Source organism: Meles meles, chromosome 8 (genome assembly GCF_922984935.1).
Source record: "Meles meles chromosome 8, mMelMel3.1 paternal haplotype, whole genome shotgun sequence".
In the NCBI taxonomy this organism is placed as follows: Eukaryota; Metazoa; Chordata; class Mammalia; order Carnivora; family Mustelidae; genus Meles; species Meles meles.
The window spans coordinates 75,434,838-75,454,579 of NC_060073.1; positions in this window are offsets into that span (position 1 = coordinate 75,434,838).

Here is a 19,742-nt window from a genome sequence, read left to right on the forward strand (position 1 = left end):
ATACAATGGTAAATGAACTAGAATTGGTCTTTGTCCTTATGGAGCTTAAAGTCAAGTAAGGTTTGGGTCGCACAAAGTAATATGTCTTGCAACTTGTGGGATGGGCAATGAAGAACTGAACAAGGTAAGTTATAAAGTGTGGCATGAAGAAGAGACTGAATATCTTCCCATAGAATGTTAAAAAAATAAAACATAAGGAAAATTGTCTCTGGGATAGTAATATTAGGTAAAGATCCAAAAAAGTCAACTGTGCAAAGGATGTTGTATGTGTGTTTGCATTTATATGGGTTGGAGGTGGGGAGAAATAGTTGATAGTGAGAGTGAAGAAAGGAAGGGATTTACAGGCATAAGGAACAACAGCTGGAACTTCTGAGGCAGGAGAACACTCGCCATTTTTTAGAAACTGAAAAGACTGGCGTCTGTGAACTAGAGCTTGGAAAACCTTCACTGTATCTCAATATGCTCAACAGCAAAATGGAGGCTGTTGTTTTATCAGATCTTATTTAATAAATTTTAACCGGCTATATTTTAATTTTAATTCAATTAAGTAACATATAATGTACTATTTGTTTTAGGGGCACAGGTTTGTGATTCATTAGTCTTATATAATACCCAGTGCTCATTACCACACATACCCTCTTCAATGTCCATCACCCATCCACTCCATCCCTCCCACCCCCCGACCCCTCCAGCAACCCTCAGTTTGTTTCCTGAGATTAAGAGTCGCTTATGGTTTGTCTCCCTCTCTGATTTCATCTTGTTTTATTTTTTTCCTCTCTTCCCCTATGATCCTCTGCCTTGTTTCTTAAATTGCACATATCAGTGAGATCATATAATTGTCTTTCTCTGATTGACTTATGTGAACGAGGCAATTATACATAAAAGTCATTAGAAATAGAAAATGAAAGCCATGCAGAAAGAGGAGGTGAAAAACACTCCAGTATTTCTGACTAGTGCTGGATCTGTGGTCTACCAGGAAATATTTAATTATGAGTTCACTATCAAATAAAAAGAAGAGGGCAGCTGTCTTACCTAATTATTATTATCTAATGTAAGAAAATGAGTTTATTTTTCCAAAATATTTTTGTTAGTAAGTGCTAGTATCATTACATAGACACTTGTATAAACTGTCATTAAAGACTCAAGACCTTCAACAAGGATTTTAGACAAAAATACAAAGCTTTTTCATAAGTTTGTATATACACAAATTTATATAAAACTCTAATCTAGTTTCCAAGCAAAATATGGAAATTTAACTCAAAGAAGTTGTAACTTATGGGTCTAGGGTTATCTATCTCTCTATTCTCCAAGCACGCCAGATTTAGAATATGGTCCCAGGAATTTTTTTCATTTGTCCGATACTGGGTAAAAAAATATAATAAAAGAGCTTTATTTCTCAGTACTTGAGAAACTACAAGTATTTCAGTCAGTGTTTTCCAGGACAAAGTCCTGTCCAACCAGTGCTCTTGGAAACACACCTCCACTCTGTGATCACTGGCCATATTTCACTCTGTCATTATGATAGGCAAAACCCTTCTTTCCTGGATGCCCAGAGTGAAAACTGAGATCTAATTAGATTTTGAGCCTGAACCCAAAGGGTGTTTCATAGTGCCTACTGGATTTCAAACCTAACAGATTCACACTTGAAAACTGGCTCTGACTTTTTGGGCCAGAGGGGATTGGGCAAGCTACTAAACCTCAAAACCTCATTTTCTAATGTGGAAATGAGAAAATGGAAAATATAATTTGAAAAATACCTTGTTCTCTTGGTTGCATAGATAATCATTTTGCAAACCAAAAAGCAGTATAGTAAATCATGGTTCTTTTTTCTCACATTACTTTAAAATTTAGGTTTATTGTTCAGTACAAAAGTATGTGTAGGCAAACTTTTTGACAATCGTCTTGGATTATTAAGGTCCTAAATAACAAAAATAAAATTCCTCTCTGAACTATCTTTTTATATTGACTAGAAATTCTTATTTCCCCTCTCTAAAATATAGATAATATTATCTTTCTGGTATAGTTGCTGCAAAGATATTAGCAATATTGCGGTGAAGCAATTATACAGTCCCTGAAACATGGTATTTGGTGATGATAATGATGTAAGAGAGGATTCATTAATTTTTTTCAATTTTTTTAAATTTCTTTTCAGCGTAACAGTATTCATTGTTTTTGCACCACAGCCAGTGCTCCATGCAATACGTGCCCTCCCTAATATCCACCACCTTGTTCCCCCAACCTCCCACCCCCCGCCCCTTCGAGACCCTCAGGTTGTTTTTCAGAGTCCATAGTCTCTCATGGTTCATCTCCCCTTCCAATTTCCCTCAACTACCTTCTCCTCTTCATCTCCCCATGTCCTCCATGTTATTTGCTATGCTCCACAAATAAGTGAGACCATATGATAATTGACTCTCTCTGCTTGACTTATTTCACTCAGCATAATCTCTTCCAGTCCTGTCCATGTTGCTACAAAAGTTGGGTATTCACTCTTTCTGATGGAGGCATAATACTCCATAGTGTATATGGACCACATCTTCCTTATCCATTCGTCCGTTGAAGGGCATCTTGGTTCTTTCCACAGTTTGGCGACCATGGCCATTGCTGCTATAAACATTGGGGTACAGATGGGATTCATTAATTTTAATTTCCAGTTATTTACATACAGTACATTAGAGTGGGTAAAGCAGTAGACATATAGCTTGGAATTTGAGGCTCAGTCTTTAAGACACTTGGAAATTTGAAAATCACTTTCTAGTCTGGTAGTGTTTGTGTCTTTGTAAATGTACTTAAATTGTAGGGCAAGGTCTTGTGGTAACTCTTAGTTAATAGTTTTTGTAAAGGAAGTGATTTGTTTCAACTACAGTAAAAAATATATTAAATCTAATGTCAGCATTCCATTTTGCATTGTAATGACCAAGTAAAGTTACACAAATTTTATCCTTCAAAACAGGGTTTAGAATCATTGCTTAATAGAACCCCTGGAAACTTTGCACCAGAATCATTGCTTAATAGAATCTCTGGAATATACATAAAAGACAATTATGTTCTTAATGGTATGCATACAACTGTTGCAACTATTCATAAAACATTTAAATATAAAGAGTCTTAACCATTTAAAATCTAACATTGTATGTCAGATTCACTGTAGTGATTTAGGAGCTTTCTGTAGTTTTTCAATGTTTCATTTTCTTATAAGTAGTTTATTGAGCTAAAGTCAATAATATAAAGTTATGTAGTAATCAGTGCAATGCCAGAAACTTGAAAATTGATGAACTGATAGCTTCTTTTATTTTGCTAAATACTTGGTTTTTACATCTCTTCAGGATTTAGCAGGGATGTTGAGCTGTGCTAGGCATGTGGATGTAACAAGAACATTGACTGATGGCCCAAGAGCCCATGTGCTACAATTGAAGTAATAAAGTATTCAATTCTGCTCCTTAACTTCTATAAAGTGGGGGAAACGCGGGTTAATCGTGAAAACTCAATAAGCTATACTTGTAAAGAACAGGTCTTGGCATGTGGTAAACATTCAACACATTGTCAGTCATAAATACTGAAGAAGAGAAGCCAGATAGACACTTACCTGAGTAAGAGCACAATCTGAATTCAATCTATATGGATTTGATCTTGGCAGTGTTGCTTACTGGTTGTGTTTAAAGTGATTATTTAGGGGCGCCTGGGTGGCTTAGTGGGTTGAGTCTCTGCCTTTGGCTCTGGTCATGATCTGGGATTGAGCCCTGTGTCGGGCTCTCTGCTCAGTGGGGAGCCTGTTCCCCTCCCATGTATATCTCTCTGCCTACTTGTGATCTCTATCAAACAAATAGGTAAAACCTTAAAAAAAATAAAGTGATTATTTAAACTTCCTGTATCTTAGTTTCATCTATAATGTAGTCAGAGAAGAATGGTAACTACTTCATAAGATCATTGTTAGTATTAAAAGAATTAGCTACTGTTAAGTTTTTAGAACAGTGCCTTGAACATTGTGAACATGCAGTGTTCACTATTATTGGCATAATATAGTAAACATTTTAATCCATAGCTACTCATTTAGGTTCCCATATTCTCTGATATAATGCAAAATTTTTGCAATAGGCATCATATTTTATCAATTCCCAACCTTAGTATTGTGCCTAGCATGCAGTGGTTACGAAACATATTTAATGAATAAATCAATGAATACATTCCATCAATCCATCCAGATTCTCAGAAGCGAGGTTTTAAAGCAGCCTAAAATGAGTTCAGATCCATTAGCTTCTGAGTTTAGGGGTTCTACACATTAGAACGTGGGCTACACATTAGAATCATTTAGGAGAATTTTTTAAACCACTGATTTAATCAGTATCATGTGAGGACCCCAGGAATTAGTGTTTTTAAGAGTGTCACAGATGATTTTAATGTGCAGCCAATATTCAAAACAACTGCCCAATCTACTTAAACCCTTTGTGTTCATTTTAAATATATGGCATAAATTATATCATAAATTAGAGTAATAAGAGTATAGGTACCATATTTTAAGCAGAGCATAACTTGAAAATAGGTTATGTGAGATTCATGGCCTGTTAACCCTTGCTGAGAATGGGAATCTTTTAAGATAAACTGCATTTCACATTTATAAAGATTTTAAAGGCGTACTTTATATCAGAAAGACACATATCATCTCAAAATATTCTTCATACCAATTGTGGGAAGTAGATGGTAAAACCCAGAGAGCTGAAGTAGCTTGCCCTTATCACACAAGTTTAAAATAGCTACTTGAAAAAGTAAAATAACATCCTGAAACCCAACAGTCATGTTATTTAGAGTATTTCATGCTGCCTCTTGTCCCTGAAAACACCCCTATACTTTGACATGTAAATTGTGAATATTGCCATACTTGTTTCATATATTCTAGAAAAATATTTTTCTTATAAAATCTCAATGAAAGGGGCACCTGGGTGGCTCAGTCAGTGATACGTCCCACGCTTGATTCTGGCTCAGGTTGTGATCTCAGGGTCATGGGATTGAGCCTTGCTTTGGGCTCCCAGCTGGAGTTAGAGACCACTTGGGATTTTCTTTCTCCCTCTCCCTCTGTTACCCACCCTCCACACACACACATGTGTGCTCGCTCTTGAAAGAAAGAAAAGAAGGAAGGAAGGAAGGGAGGGAAAAAAAGAAGAAAAGAATCTCAAACAGATACCCTGTACTTTTAGGAAATAAAAGAGAACAAAAGAAAAACATATTAGTAATTCATTTTATGAAAGTACATTCAGGAATAATTATGTTCAAAATATTGCAAAATCATCAATTCAATGTTATAAAGACAAAGAAACAAAAATATTTAATTGTCCAGTAACTTCAAAATAAACTAGCTTTATTTATTTAAATTTTATTTTCAACTTTTTAAAATTATATATGTGTGTGTGTGTGTGTGCGTGCCTACATGTGTGTATGTGTTTTGTTGTATTTATAGACTTAAAGCAAATAGTACTTGAGCGGTTGTTACATGTCAGGATTTGCACTGTATACGAAGGTTACAAAGTACAACAGCCTCTGGGTTCTGAAGGTCTAGTTGCATTTATATGATACATGAGTATAAATTGTATTCTGGTTGTCTTACTTGAAATTTTTCTAAACACTTTCCTGTATTTGTAATTGTACTGGCTGATGATTATTTTTTTACTACATTCTATTCATAATCAAGTGAATTATATAAGGAAATCCTCAAGAAAGGGTCAAAATTTTAGAAAAACTGTAAGTTCATTCTTACTAACTGGAATATTCACTTAGAATATTAAATGATCTATTTTCTAGTTATTGCTTTCTTTTTAGTTTTTTAGTGTTGTATTATTTTCCCCATGTCTTAGTAATATTCTTCAGTTAGAAAACCCAGTGGAGTTTTATTCTATCTTCTTTTTTTCACATTTCCCACCATAAATCTTCACTCAAAAAATATGAAGATGGAAAATAAAGGAGAAAGAAGAAAAGAAGAAAAAACTGAATGAAGAAAGGAAGAAAAAGAGAAAGAAAAAGAGCTAAGGAGAGAGAAAAAAGGAAGGGATGGAAGGAGGGGAGAATAAATAAAAGAAAAGAGTACAAGTAGAATTTTATAAAAATTGTCAAGTCTCAAGACTGCATAATCTAAAATAAATCATATAATTTATAAAGAAGTTATCCTCAAAGGAAGGTTAAAATTTATGTCAGCATTCCAAATTTAAGACTCAGAGGCTCAGCTCAAGACCTCTTCTCCTGATCTCTTGATGTGCCATGGACTCCTGTCTGGTTTCCATGGTTACCATTTTCATGAGTCTTTTAAATAATAAGAAAAATTTCTCTTCTCTCATCATTTATTTCCAGAATCTTTGAATTAGAGTATTTCCCCTCTTCCTGGCATACCAGAGAGGACTGTCTTTAACTTAAACACCTTTAACTTAGATAATAAATTATCATCTCAAGAAAGAACTACAAGAAAGAGAAATAAACATACATTGGGCATTACAAATTTAAGTTTAAGGCAGATAGATGATAGAAAATAGATGAGTGGACCAGCCTTATCTTTACTTCCCTGATGAAATGCATGTAAATATACATCTCCTTCTTCCATTGAAATAACATCTATAACATCAGTAAAGAGCTACTGAGGAAATAGAACTTGAGGGCATAAGCTGTGCTTCAGGGAAATTAAGTTAATAACCTATAGCTGATTTCCAAATTCAAAACATTCTAAATATGACTCTCTTGCACCAAGTAATATGCAAAATATAATTAAGAAGTTCCCTAGAAACCTTGGCATTTTCTACTATAAGCATATTCTACCTAAATTTAAGCTCTCAATTTTGTCAGATCCATTATTGTTACTTCAAAATTTTAATCCAATCCTTTTTTATTTGATTATATTATGTATTTTCTTATGAGTTGTTGATTTCCAATTAGATACAGATAAATATACATTGAATAAATATACATTGAATAAGTATATGAATATATATTTATGATTTATATATATGTTTTGTTTTTATATATAAATGTAATTATAAAGGCAACATACCCAGACAACAGTATTTATAATTGGTATAAGGTATAGGATTGGTATAAGGTTGAGTTTTAAAATTCTCATTGCTAGTGATTAATCTGTGTTCTATAGTTTAAAAATATTTAAAGACAGAATTAGGCAAACTTCAGGTTATAAGACATCTTTAAAGTAGTGTTATCTGAAAAAATATAGGAAACAAACTTAAATTTGGATTTCAGATTAATGAATTATTTTTTCTAATATAATTATGTGCCAAATATTTCAAGGAACATACACTAAGCAAAAATTTCTTTTACTAAAATTAAAATTTAACTGGATGTCCTGTATTTTTATTTGCTAAATCTGGCAAACCAATTTTTAAGCCACATACTCAAACTGCCCTATGTTCTGGGATGCTCACGGTGGAGTAGGGAACATGGAGGAGAAACAGTGACAAAAGGTTAGATGAGAGCTGGGATAGAACATTGTACAAGCTGCTAGTTGAGAGCTATTTACAGGGGCTTTGAAAGCATCCAGGAGACACAAATTTAAGATCTGGTGATCAAATGTTAGAAAGTTATAGTTACACATGGTTACATGTTCTAAAAGTCAAGTACATGTAACTGGGAAGCAAGAGCAGGATCACAATGGAAACAGAGCTTTTTCTTCTTGAAAATGCCTCCTGGGCCTACAGTTCATGATATCAAAGAGCCTCCATCCTGCAGTAATTACTTACAGTAGATATATCAAAGAGGCATCATCAAAAAGCAACACCCAGACTAATACAACATAGCCATTGATTTTTTTTTTAATGGATGAAAGTATCAGTTATGAAGCCTCTGGCAGTTTCTGTGAAAATTTGAAAATAATTTTGATAAAAGTAGCTCTAATAATATCTGAATGCTTGAGAACAGCAATGGGGCCTTACGCATCTCAGTACTTCTAACACAACACCGTGCCTGGCAATCAAAACATATTTTTAGAGTAAATAAATTAATGCCTCTTCACTCCCCTACTGATTCTGCTTATCTGTTCTGTTTTATCTAATTCTTGGCCTACTTTCTTCCTCATGTTGGCTGGTATTCTTTCAGCCGAGAGGTTAACTGAGAGATTGTAGATGTTCATGTTATAGAGCTTGCCTCAAGGACACAATACAACTAGGATCTCTTTCTACAATGACCAAAGAAGGGTAACAAAGTCATGTGGGGTTTGGGTGGGCATCACCATCTAGCGGTAGCAGGTTGGTATAGATACAAGGACACTGAAGTGTCTGATGATCCTTGATGTAAGGTAAATGGAGACAGTCTAGTGCCGGATGATCTACTGAGGCTCTGAGGAGAAGCAAACATCCTGTATGCCTCTACTGAAGACGGTCAAACCAGGGTTATGCAATAGTCCCATGAGACAGGTATATTGGGTATATTCATGGCAAGGTATATTCACGGCAAGACTCAACCCTAACAAGAAGCTTCAGTATGGATACTACACAGCTAATATGACATTAAAGTAGAGGGAAAGAATGTCATCTGTGGAATGAGGTCCACTGGATATTGTGTGTGACAAGTTATTCCAGGATGAATTAAGACCTAAAAAGGGTCCCCAGAGAATGAAATGATTAAGATAAATACCCATAAAAAATTCAAAATAAAATCAATAACTATCTCGGGGCACCTGGGTGGCTCAGTGGGTTAAAGCCTCTGCCTTCAGCTCAGGTCATGATCCCAGGGTCCTGGGATTGAGCCCCACATCGGGCTCTCTGCTCAGCAGGAAGCCTGCTTCTTCCTCTCTCTCTCTCTGCCTGCCTCTCTGCCTCCTTGTGATCTCTATCTGTCAAATAAATAAATAAATAAAATCTTTAAAAAAAAATCAATAACTATCTGTAAAAACAGTGCAAAAAGTCCTGTGAAGTTATTTATCTCAATGATAGCTGCCTCAATATTTGTTTTCCAATAGCAAGTATAAAGTCAATTTTGAAGAAGAGTCCATTTTCTCTATGCTCCTGAAATGTTCATGATTGGTTTTCCATTTGAGTAGCATAAGACTGGGCCTAAAATGGCAAAATTAATTTTATCTAGTAAGTCTCTTCCTACTGGTGAAGTAAATTAGTGACCTCCATTGTTTAGGTCTGATTCTGAAACAGATTACTCCAATTAAAGGGTCATGGAGAGACCACACTGGATATACTCAGTTTGCTCACTCTGGATGCTTTCAGCTACTATGACTTTATGCATTTTAAAATTGTATGTATTCATTTGGAATATTTTAAAATGCATATTATATACCATTTATAAGGTAGGATGAGTGAAAGTGATGAGTGAAACTAGGTATCCCTCTTATTAATCATGTCTTTTCAAATATAGTCTGAAATGTTTGTGTTATCTTTATTTTTACACAGAGTATTAATAGAGTATTAATAGAGCATAATAAATGCAGTGTTTTGCACCATTTTTTATTTATAAGTACAAGTTATCCTCTTTGACTTTTTTCATTGCTGCATAGAATTTCTTTACAGAACATTTTCTTGACAATTTTTTGGACAATTGTTTGGTTCAATTTTTTTTTCCATTTTATTTATTTTTTCAGCGTAACAGTATTCATTGTTTTTGCACAACATCCAGTGCTCCATGCAAAACATGCCCTCCCTATTACCCACCACCTGTTCCCCCAACCTCCCACCCCTGACCCTTCAAAACCCTCAGGTTGTTTTTCAGAGTCCATAGTCTCTTATGGTTCGCCTCCCCTTCCATTTTTTTTTTAATAAACATATAATGTATTTTTATCTCCAGGGGTACAGGTCTGTGAATCGCCAGGTTTACACACTTCACAGCACTCACGATAGCACATACCCTCCCCAATGTCCATAGCCCCCTCCCCCTCTCCCAATCCCACCTCCCCCCAGCAACCCCCAGTTTGTTTTGTGAGATTAAGAGTCATTTATGGTTTGTCTCCCTCCCAATCCCATCTTGTCTCATTTATTCTTCTCCTATCCCCCTAACCCCCCATGTTGCTTCTCCATGTCCTCATATCAGGGAGATCATATTATAGTTGTCTTTCTCCGATTGACTTATTTCACTAAGCATGATACGCTCTAGTTCCATCCATGTCGTCGCAAATGGCAAGATTTCATTTCTTTTGATGGCTGCATAGTATTCCATTGTGTATATATACCACCTCTTCTTTATCCATTCATCTGTTGATGGACATCTAGGTTCTTTCCATAGCTTGGCTATTGTAAACATTGCTGCTATAAACATTCGGGTACACGTGCCCCTTCGGATCACTATGTTTGTATCTTTAGGGTAAATACCCAGTAGTGCGATTGCTGGGTCATAGGGTAGTTCTATTTTCAACATTTTGAGGAACCTCCATGCTGTTTTCCAGAGTGGTTGCACCAGCTTGCATTCCCACCAACAGTGGAGGAGGGTTCCCCTTTCTCCGCATCCTCGCCAGCATCTGTCATTTCCTGACTTGTTAATTTTAGCCATTCTGACTGGTGTGAGGTGATATCTCATGGTGGTTTTGATTTGTATTTCCCTGATGCCGAGTGACGTGGAGCACTTTTTCATGTGTCTGTGGGCCATCTGGATGTCTTCTTTGCAGAAATGTCTGTTCATGTCCTCTGCCCATTTCTTGATTGGATTGTTTGTTCTTTGGGTGTTGAGTTTGCTAAGTTCCTTATAGATTTTGGATACTAGCCCTTTATCTGATATATCGTTTGCAAATATCTTCTCCCATTCTGTCAGTTGTCTTTTGGTTTTGTTAACTGTTTCCTTTGCTGTGCAAAAGCTTTTGATCTTGATGAAATCCCAATAGTTCATTTTTGCCCTTGCTTCCCTTGCCTTTGCCGTTGTTCCTAGGAAGATGTTGCTACGGCTGAGGTCGAAGAGGTTGCTGCCTGCATTCTCCTCAAGGATTTTGATGGATTCCTTTCTCACATTGAGGTCCTTCATCCATTTGGAGTCTATTTTCGTGTGTGGTGTAAGGAAGTGGTCCAATTTCATTTTTCTGCATGTGGCTGTCCAATTTTCCCAGCACCATTTATTGAAGAGGCTGTCTTTTTTCCATTGGACATTCTTTCCTGCTTTGTCGAAGATTAGTTGACCATAGAGTTGAGGGTCGATTTCTGGGCTCTCTATTCTGTTCCACTGATCTATGTGTCTGTTTTTGTGCCAGTACCATGCTGTCTTGATGATGACAGCTTTGTAATAGAGCTTGAAGTCCGGAATTGTGATGCCACCAACTTTGGCTTTGTTCTTCAATATTCCTTTGGCTATTCGAGGTCTTTTCTGGTTCCATATAAATTTGAGGATTATTTGTTCCATTTCTTTGAAAAAAATGGATGGTATTTTGATAGGGATTGCATTAAATGTGTAGATTGCTTTAGGTAGCATAGACATTTTCACAATATTTATTCTTCCAATCCAGGAGCATGGAACATTTTTCCATTTCTTTGTGTCTTCCTCAATTTCTTTCATGAGTACTTTATAATTTTCTGTGTATAGATTCTTAGCCTCTTTGGTTAGGTTTATTCCTAGGTATCTTATAGTTTTGGGTGCAATTGTAAATGGGATGGACTCCTTAATTTCTCTTTCTTCTGTCTTGTTGTTGGTGTACAGAAATGCAACTGATTTCTGTGCATTGATTTTATATCCTGACACTTTACTGAATTCCTGGACAAGTTCTAGCAGTTTTGGAGTGGAGTCTTTTGGGTTTTCCACATATAGTATCATATCATCTGCGAAGAGTGATAGTTTGACTTCTTCTTTGCCGATTTGGATGCCTTTAATTTCTTTTTGTTGTCTGATTGCTGAGGCTAGGACTTCTAGTACTATGTTGAATAGCAGTGGTGATAATGGACATCCCTGCCGTGTTCCTGACCTTAACGGAAAAACTTTCAGTTTTTCTCCATTGAGAATGATATTTGCTGTGGGTTTTTCATAGATGGCTTTGATAATATTGAGGTATGTGCCCTCTATCCCTACACTTTGAAGAGTTTTGATCAGGAAGGGATGCTGTACTTTGACAAATGCTTTTTCAGCATCTATTGAGAGTATCATATGGTTCTTGTTCTTTCTTTTATTCATGTGTTGTATCACATTGATTGATTTGCGGATGTTGAACCAACCCTGCAGCCCTGGAATAAATCCCACTTGATCGTGGTGAATAATCCTTTTAATGTACTGTTGAATCCTATTGGCTAGTATTTTGGTGAGAATTTTTGCGTCTGTGTTCATCAAGGATATTGGTCTGTAGTTCTCTTTTTTGGTGGGATCCTTGTCTGGTTTTGGGATCAAGGTGATGCTGGCCTCATAAAATGAGTTTGGAAGTTTTCCTTCCATTTCTATTTTTTGGAACAGTTTCAGGAGAATAGGAATTAGTTCTTCTTTAAATGTTTGGTAGAATTCCCCTGGGAAGCCGTCTGGCCCTGGGCTTTTGTTTGTTTGGAGATTTTGGATGACTGTTTCAATCTCCTTACTGGTTATGGGCCTGTTCAGGTTTTCGATTTCTTCCTGGTTCAGTTGTGGTAGTTTATATGTCTCTAGGAATGCATCCATTTCTTCCAGATTGTCCAATTTGTTGGCGTAGAGTTGCTCATAGTATGTTCTTATAATTGTCTGTATTTCTTTGGTGTTAGTTGTGATCTCTCCTCTTTCATTCATGATTTTATTCATTTGGGTCCTTTCTCTTTTCTTTTGGATGAGTCTGGCCAGGGGTTTATCAATCTTATTGATTCTTTCAAAGAACCAGCTCCTAGTTTCATTGATTTTTTCTATTTTTTTTTTTTTTTTGGTTTCTATTTCATTGATTTCTGCTCTGATCTTTATGATTTCTCCTCTTCTGCTGGGTTTAGGGTTTCTTTCTTGTTCTTTCTCCAGCTCCTTTACATGTAGGGTTAGGTTGTGTACTTGAGACCTTTCTTGTTTCTTGAGAAAGGCTTGTACCGCTATATATTTTCCTCTCAGGACTGCCTTTGCTGTGTCCCACAGATTTTGAACTGTTGTGTTTTCATTATCATTTGTTTCCATGAATTTTTTCAATTCTTCTTTAATTTCCTGGTTGACCCATTCATTCTTTAGAAGGATGCTGTTTAGTCTCCATGTATTTGGGTTCTTTCCAGCTTTCCTCTTGTGATTGAGTTCTAGCTTCAGAGCATTGTGGTCTGAAAATATGCAGGGAATGATCCTAATCTTTTGATACCGGTTGAGACCCGATTTGTGACCCAGGATGTGATCTATCCTGGAGAAGGTTCCATGTGCACTAGAGAAGAATGTGTATTCTGTTGCTTTGGGATGAAATGTTCTGAATATATCTGTGAAGTCCATCTGGTCCAGTGTGTCATTTAAGGCCTTTATTTCCTTGTTGATCTTTTGCTTGGATGATCTGTCCATTTCAGTGAGGGGAGTGTTCAAGTCCCCTACTATTATTGTATTATTATTGATGTGTTTCTTTGATTTTGTTATTAATTGGTTGATATAGTTGGCTGCTCCCACGTTAGGGGCATAGATATTTAAAATTGTTAGATCTTCTTGTTGGACAGACCCTTTGAGTAGGATATAGTGTCCTTCCTCATCTCTTATTATAGTCTTTGGCTTAAAATCTAATTGATCTGATATAAGGATTGCCACCCCAGCTTTCTTCTGATGCCCATTAGCATGGTAAATTGTTTTCCACCCCCTCACTTTAAATCTGGAGGTGTCTTCGCATCTAAAATGAGTTTCTTGTAGGCAACATACTGATGGGTTTTGTTTTTTTATCCATTCTGATACCCTGTGTCTTTTGATTGGGGCATTTAGCCCATTAACATTCAGGGTAACTATTGAGAGATATGAATTTAGTGCCATTATTAGCCTGTAAGGTGACTGTTACTGTATATTGTCTCTGTACCTTTCTGATCTACTACTTTTAGGCTCTCTCTTTGCTTAGAGGACCCCTTTCAATATTTCCTGTAGAGCTGGTTTGGTGTTTGCAAATTCTTTCAGTTTTTGTTTGTCCTGGAAGCTTTTGACCTCTCTTTCTATTTTCAATGATAGCCTAGCTGGATAGAGTATTCTTGGCTGCATGTTTTTCTCGTTTAGTGCTCTGAATATATCATGCCAGCTCTTCCTGGCCTGCCAGGTCTCTGTGGATAAGTCTGCTGCCAATCTAATATTTTGACCATTGTATGTTACAGACTTCTTTTCTCGGGCTGCTTTCAGGATTTTCTCTTTGTCACTAAGACTTGTCAATTTTACTATTAGGTGACGGGGTGTGGACCTATTCCTGTTGACTTTGAGGGGGGTTCTCTGCATCTCCTGGATTTTGATGCTTGTTCCCTTTGCCATATTAGGGAAATTCTCTCCAATGATTCTCTCCAATAGACCTTCTGCTCCCCTCTCTGTTTCTTCTTCTTCTGGAATCCCAATTATTCTAATGTTGTTTCGTCTTATGGTGTCACTTATCTCTCGAATTCTCCCCTCATGGTCCAGTAGCTGTTTGTCCCTCTTTTGTTTGGCTTCTTTATTCTCTGTCATTTGGTCTTCTATATCACTAATTCTTTCTTCTGCCTCATTTATCCTAGCAGTGAGAGACTCCATTTTTGACTGTACCTCATTAATAGCTTTTTTGATTTCAACTTGGTTAGATTTTAGTTCTTTAATTTCTCCAGAAAGGGCTTTAATATCTCCAGAGAGGGTTTCTCTAATATCTTCCATGCCTTTTTCGAGCCCGGCTAGAATGTTCAGAATCGTCATTCTGAACTCTTGATCTGACATATTACCCATGTCTGTGTTGATTAGGTCCCTAGCCTTCGGTACTGTCTCTTGTTCTTTTGTTTGTGGTGATTTTTTCCACCTTGTCATTTTGTCCAGATAAGAGGATATGAAGGAGCAAATAAAATACTAAAAGGGTGGCAAAGACCCCATAAAAAGGTGATGTAACCAAATGAGAAGAGACCCCAAATTGTGGGGGGGAGAAAGGGGATAAAAAGAGGTTCAGGAAAAAAAAAAAGAAAAAAATTTAAAAAATAAAACAAATAAAGAAAAAATATAAAAAAGAAAGAAAAAATATATATATATTTAGATAAGCTAGTCAAAAAACGTTAAAAAAGAAAAGGGTAAAAGTTTTAAAAAATTTAGCAGAAGAAGAAAAAAGAAAAAAGAAAAAAAATTGAAAAAAGAAAAAAAAAATTGAAGTAGCTGCAAGACTAAAGAATCATGGGGAGAAAGCCATGAGTTCCGTGCTTTGCTTTCTCCTCCTCTGGAACTGCGCTTCTGTCTTAGGAATTGAACCTACTTTCCTTGATAGATGAACTTCGTCCTGGCTGGATATTTTGTTGATCTTCTGGGGGAGGGGCCTGTTGTAGTGACTCTCAAGTGTCTTTGCCCGAGGCGGGATTGCACTACCCTTACCGGCAGCCAGACTAAGTAATTGGCTCGGGTTCGCTTTTGGGAGCTTCTGTTCCCTGAACGCTTTCTGTAGAGTTCCGGAGGATGGGAATGAAAATGGCGGCCTCCTAGTCTCCGGCCCGGAGGAGCCGAGAGCCTGGGGCCCCACTCCTCAGTGCGCCCCCAGAGGACAGCACCCAATCACTCCCATATCCCCAGCCTCCGCGCTCCGAGCTCAGCCAGCCCGCGACCAGTTCAAGGTAACCCCGAGCTGAGAGTTCAGTCCTCGGCTCTGTCTCTGCAGCCGGCTTCTCCGTTCTAATACCTGCGAGCTCTGCGACACTCCGACACCCCCGATCCTTCTGTGACCCTGCGGGACCTGGGGCCACGCTGACCCTGCATGGGCTTCACCCTGGTTTAGCCTCTGGAGCAATGTCCCTCAGTGGAACAGACTTTTAAAAGTCCTGGTTTTGTGCTCCGTTCCTCCGCCGCTTGCCGGGAGCTGGCCCCTCCCCCCGTGGTCTATCTTCCCGTTGTTTTAGATTCACTTCTCCGCCAGTCCTACCTTTCAGAAAGTGGTTGATTTTCTGTTTCTAGAATTGCTGTTCTTCTTCTCTTCACTCTCCCGTTGGATTTGTAGGTGTTTGCAATGTTTAGATAAGCTATCGAGCCGATCTCCTGCTACCTGATGTAGTCTCAGCCTGCTACTTCTCCGCCATCTTGACTCCTCCCTCCTGGTTCAAACAATTTTTGAACCAGTATCTACAAGTAAACAATTAAGTTGTTTCCAGAATTTTGGTATTGCCAATCAGACGATAAAAGTTCTCTTACTGAACATAACATTTCACACAACTGTGAATATGTATCATGGATATACCCAAAGAATATTTTCAGTTATCATTTTGACAGATAGTCCTAAAACTCCCTCCATACAGGTTGTCCTAGTTACAACTTCAGCAGGATGTATATCCTTTTGAAATGCTCTTAATTTCGTCCCCTTCTTTTCCTAATGAGTGCATCTTCATCTTTCAAGATAAATTTGCTTCCCTTCACATTCACTAAAACAGTATGTTCATCACAGGTATGATATTGACAAATACAGTAGGAGAAAAATGACATCTCAGTATGGTTCTAAGCTGCATGTCTCTTACTATGAATAAGTCCAAGTATCACTTTATATACTTATTAGTCAGTTGTAGTTCTATCAGCCATCCTTATCCTTCGCTTCTTTTTTTCTGGAGCTTATTATGCTTTCCTTATTGATTTTTAAAAACTCTTTTCATAACAAGAAAAGTAGATCTTTGTGATATGAGTTGCAATTTTTTTTTTAGTTTTTCATTTATCTGTTGATTTTGTTTTTTTGTGTTGAGTAAATGAGATTTTTTAAAGATTGAAGGAATCCAATTGGTCAAACTTTCCTAATATTACTTCTGGGTTTATACCATATTTAGAAAGATTATTTTTTATTTACATATAATGTGTTATTTTTTTCAGGGGTACAGGTCTGTGATTCATCAGTCTTACACAATTCACAGGACTCAGCATAGCACATAAACTCCCCAATGTCCATCACCCAGCCACCCCATCCTTACCACCCCTTCCCCTCCAGCAACCCTCAGTTTGTTTCCTGAGACCAAGAGTCTCTTATGGTTTGTCTCCTTCTCTGGTTTCATCTTGTTTCATTTTTCCCTCCCTTCCCTTTTGATCCTCTGTCTTATTTTTCAGATTCCTCATATCAGTGAGATCATATGATAATTGTCTTTCTCTGATTGACTTATTTCGCTTAGCATAATGCCCTCTAGTTCTATCCATGTGGAACTAGATACCTTTTTGATATCTTAGGCAGGATAACATGATATCCACATAATAACCACATGGTATTCCATGTATATCATCTCTTCCTTATCCATTCATCTGTTGATGGACATCTTGGCTCTTTACATAGTAGTTTGGCTATTGTGGACATTGTTGTTATAAGCATTCGGGTGCACATGCCCCTTCGGATCACTACATTAGGGTAAATACCCAGTAGTACAATTGCTGGGTCATAGGGTAGCTCTATTTTCAACTTTTTATGGAAACTCCATGCTGTTTTCCAGAGTGGCTGCACCAGCTTGCATTCTCACCAACAATGTAGGAGGGTTCCCCTAGAAAGATTATTTTTTTCTAGTACTTTTATTGTTTCTATTCTGTTTCTGTTTTTAAGCTTCAGATTATCTGTTTCTGTTTTTAAGCTTCAGATTATCAGACTTCCTTTTGTTCTAAATTTTTATTTTGTGCTAAATCATGAGGTATACATCTAACTTTGTTTATTCCAGAAAGCCACCCAGTTGTACCAATCATGACATTAAATATCTATCTTTCCTCCCCTGATTTGAAGGTCCACCTTTTTCATATACTGAATAATCAATTATAGTTGGATTCATTTTTATATCAATAGTTGTCCACTAATGGCAACTTTGTCCATTGGGGAACATTTGGAAATGTCTGGAGATGTTTTGATTGTCATAACTTGGAAGTGGTACTTGCTCAGAGGACACATTTGTGGCAAAATATCCTACACTGCACTTGACAACAATTGTGTATCCTAAGAGGTCACTAGTGCCAGAACTGAGAAACCCTGCCCTTGATTTATATTCTAGTCCACTGAGCCGTCTGTCTACGAACCTCCCTCATACAGTATTAGCTATCATAGTTTTCTGATATAATGCCCGATAAAGTTAATTCCTTTTCAGTATATATCTTTTCTTGGAATTTTACTGGTTATTCCTGATTGTTTATTTTACAAAAAACAATCTCTTTCTCTAACCTCCCCCCTGGCACCCAATAAATCTCTAGGCATTTTTATTGGCATTGTGTTAAATTTTAAGCAACTTGGGCAGAATTGCTGTCTTTATCTTTTGTTTTCCTTAAAAACCTTTTTTTGTGTCATTCACTTGTCCTCTAAGTTTTTTTTTCATCTTATCAAAACCTTCTCTGTTTATAAGTTTAATTTCCTTTAATTTTTATTTGAAATGGGAGTCTTACTTTCACTATATTTTTTGTGTCCTTCGTTTGAAGCTAATGGGTTTTTATAAATTAATTTTCAGCTTAATAATTCTTATCTTTTGTAAATATTTTATTTGACTTTAGTTTTGCAAGATTGATTTGCTTTTACATAAACAATTATATGATCTCCAGAGAATGATAATTTTATATTTCTAATTTGTATACCTTTTTTTTCTTTCTTTCTCCAACTGCACTGCCTAATAACTCACAAATGATGCTACATAATAGTGGTAACAGCTGGTAGCTTTGTTTTGTTTCCAATTTTAACAAGAAAATGTTTTCTAACAAACATGATGCTTGCCTATCTATTGCTATTCTATCAAAAATAGTATTGAATTCTGACAATTTTTGTAACATTTTTGGAAATTATTTGTCACTCCTGGTAAAATTAGGTAGTGTTACCCAACAATAAAACATTCTTTTATTTCTAGAATAAGCACCATTTGGTAATAGTTTGTTATGCTTTTACTATTTTGCTCAATTCTACTTATTAATCTTTTATTTAGAATCTGCATTAATTCTCTATTGTATTTGAACAAACAGGAAAATATTGTTTTCATTGTACGATGCAGGCACGTAACAGCATTCGTGTCATGTTACTGGCAGCATAATTTCTTTCATATGAGATTTGAATTCTAAATGTTCCCATCCAATAATCCCATCACTCTGGAAAAGACCAAGAATCCACAGATCAGTTAGTTTTTGTTAGTGTAACTAACTATCGCTCCTGTAACAGATAAATCCCTAAACCTCAAGAAGACTTACTGGTTGCTCATGTTAGTCAGCAGGGACAGTGGAGCAATTGGGGTTGAGATGCAATAAATGGTGTCTTTTCTGCTACATACTAATTTAGGACCCAGGTAATTTCTATCTTGTGGCACTGCTATTTTTGATACATAGTTTCCAAATGTCTCTGGAGTGGGAAAGGAGAAAGTGAGGATTTTATGATCCTAAATATGATGTGTATCAATTCCATCCACATTCTGTTGGCCAGAATTAAGTCAAACGGCCCAAGTGAATCATGAGGGAGATTGGAAAACATAATTTTCATTTACACCCAGGAGGAAAATGAAACAAGTTGTTTAACACATTGGCAGTGGCAAAAAAAAAACAAAAGCAAAAACAAAAACAAAAACCATTATCATCTAATCCACAAGAAAAGCAGAAAAGTGAGGGATCTGAGAGTCAGTAACAAAACCAACAAATAACAAGAAAAGTCATATACCTTAACTTTTTCTATGTCTGTTCATAATATAGTTTTCTAAATGCTATCTTGCCTGAATTTTGAGGCCCCAGCTGCTAGAAATATACTACCAAGGGGCAGGTTTAGTCCATTCCCCCAA